Source organism: Globicephala melas, chromosome 16 (assembly GCF_963455315.2).
Source record: "Globicephala melas chromosome 16, mGloMel1.2, whole genome shotgun sequence".
NCBI lineage: Eukaryota > Metazoa > Chordata > Mammalia > Artiodactyla > Delphinidae > Globicephala > Globicephala melas.
In genome coordinates this window covers 251,368-254,213 of record NC_083329.1, presented here as the reverse complement: position 1 = coordinate 254,213, position 2,846 = coordinate 251,368, and positions in this window count along the sequence as shown.

The window sequence follows — 2,846 nt, the reverse complement described above, 5'->3', positions numbered from 1 at the left end:
CTTCCCTGGTGGCGCAGTGGTTGAGAGTCCGTCTGCCGATGCAGGGGACACAGGTTCGTGTCCCGGTCCGGGAAGATCCCACATGCCGCGGAGCGGCTGGGCCCGTGAGCCATGGCCGCTGAGCCTGCGCGTCCGGAGCCTGTGCTCCGCAACAGGAGAGGCCACAACAGTGAGACGCCCGCGTACCGCAAAAAAAAAAAAAAAAAAAAATGCACAGACCCTTTCTTACACGTGCAGTTGACAAAAGCCCAAAGGTTTGACGGCACAGCCTGTTGCAGGGGGTGGGGGACACGCAGCTTACGCTCTCACACGTTGTAAGTGGGGTGCTGAACGCTGCAGCCACCTACGAAGTGGAGTTTACCAATGCCTAACAAGATCACTTCTGCAGTTACCCTTTGACCTAGCAGTCCTACTTCTGGGGATATATCCTGAACTCACATTGGCAAAAATTCAAAATACCCTAAAGGTATTTCACTATTCAGTGAAATTTTTAATAGCCAATTACTGAGAACAGCTCAAATGTCCCAAGTACCAAATGATCTGAGTAGTGTTGAGAACTGAAAATTTTTGGCTTGGGAAAAAGAAGATACAGGTTTAGGATCACTGAAGTTAATTAAAACCCCATAGTCCTGAATTTGAATTAGAAGTATTGCTATAAACCCATAATGTACATACCATATTTATTAAATCAATAACTTTACTGAAAGCCTGGACTAGTTTTTTGAAATCAAGGAAGTTACTGAGGAATGCCAAGCTGGGAGTCACGAGCCACCTCAAGAAGGTCCTGCTGGCCAAGAACAGGACCGCTTGAGTGGCTCCGAGAACAAGAACTACAATTGAAGGAAGTGCATGAAATACACTTAAATCCATGAGCTCATAGCATTCTTTAAAAATAAAACCTCATTGACTACGTTGGGAGGATGTCAGTAATTGACATCTTCTGAAAACTGGTAAATCAAGGGGAAGTCAAGGACTTCTCCTACCTTTCCTGAAAGAACTACACCTGTGGGTAACGAGGTGTTGATGTCAGCGTCCGCAGACATGACAAAAAGGGTGAACCAGACACTGGCTGTTTCCTGATAGACGTTCACCACACAACCTATTACATAGTCTTGCCAAAAGATCAAGGCAGAGCCTGAGGTAAGGGGTTGCATGGAGGTGGTTTATTTTGAGAGATGATCCTAAGGGACAGGAGTGGGGGGCTGGGAGGGTGAAACAAGGGAAGAGGGAAAGCCCACCCTAGGGGGGCGTTATTGGAGTGGTCCCCACTGTGGGCAATTGAGGCTCCGTCCCACTGGAGACCCGAGAGCAGAGGATTTGTCCACCGGCGTCCCCACGGGCATGAACTCACTCCCTCACGCTTCCAAGTCTGCGGTGTGAAGGGTCAGTGTGGTCAGAGAAGCCGCAGGGCGGGGAGCCTCGGAGCGGCCGGTGGGAGATGCTGTCGGCAGGCCCAGGCATCTCGGGAGGAGTTGTTGCTCATTTCTCAGGTAGCCTGAGAGATGTGAGGCGGGCACAGAGGCACCGGGGCCCTGGTCAAGCTTCCAGACACAGAACACGTGAACCACACCCAGGACGCAGGGAGCAAGACCCAGACACCAAATCCCTAAGACACACAGCAGTCAACGGCAGTGTGTGGACCTTAGTGAGATCCAGGTTCAAATAAACTGAAAAAACCAAACCAAGACTACCTGCGGGGTAACTTACATGAAGGCAGTGTGAGGCGCTCCACAACCCATTCCCAGTGAAACTGGTGAGAACTATAACAGCAAAAACAAAAAGACAACAATACCTACAACCTCTGGGAATGGTCCTGCAGGCAAGCAGCAAATAGAGAAGCATCCATCCAAGAAAATCTATGAAAATTTGGTAAGAAAGGAGAGTGGGGTATCTGACCCAAGACCACTCCCTCCTCCCCACTCAGCTCGGGGACGCAGGGACCCTGCGCCAGAGGCTGCAGTTGAGAACAGAAGACTTCCTGTCCCCCCGGCTCCGCGTGGAAGGGCTTCCTTCCCTGAGCTGCAGGCCTAGGTGTTCGTACCTGCCCAGTGCCTGCTGCTGAGGCAAGTGTGGGTGAGGCTGGTTGAGAGCAGGGCCTCCCTCCTGCCCAGCCCAGCTCTTGGAGTGGAGGCTCTACCTTGGCACCACTGAGGGTGCTGAGGCCCTGGGCACCTTCCCTGGCTGTGGGGCAGTGGTTCTCACCAGGAGAGGCGGCTGAGAGGACACCAGGCTAGTGCCCCTCCCGTGGAGCTCCTGGAGCAGGGGCGTCACACAGAAGTCTGCCCTTGTCCTCACCCCAGTTCCAGAGCCATGGCTCAGAGATTGGGGGGATGGGGGGGGTGATGAGCAAGTCGGGAAAACAGATCTCTCCTAATTTCTTCCCAAAGGAGCTGACTCTGTTTGCAACAGACTGTGGAGAAGTTGAAGCCCAAGTTCTCAGGAACAGTGAGGTGGTGGGGGGCACTCAGGAGGAGTGTCGAGTACAGGCTAAGTTGGAAGCTGGTTCACAGGAGGGAAACAAGTGATAAGAAAACTGGGGTGGAAACAAACAGGAAAGGCCCGACTTGGAAAAGACTGTGTCAGAGACCTTGACTGGATTACTTTGTAGAGGAATTTATGCCCACGGGCTTGTTGAAAACTGTAGAGCAATCATCAGGCAATTACTGGAGTTTAACAGCTGGGTGTGGTCCCAGGTGACTGTGCATGTACCCAGAGGCGCATCTCCCTCAGGACATCAGAGGCTTAACACTCGGTGTGGGCGTGGGGCAGCAGATACTCTTCACGGAAATAACCCAGCCGGTCTCAAAAACAATGCACAAGCAAATAATAATAAGCCCCAGAGGAGA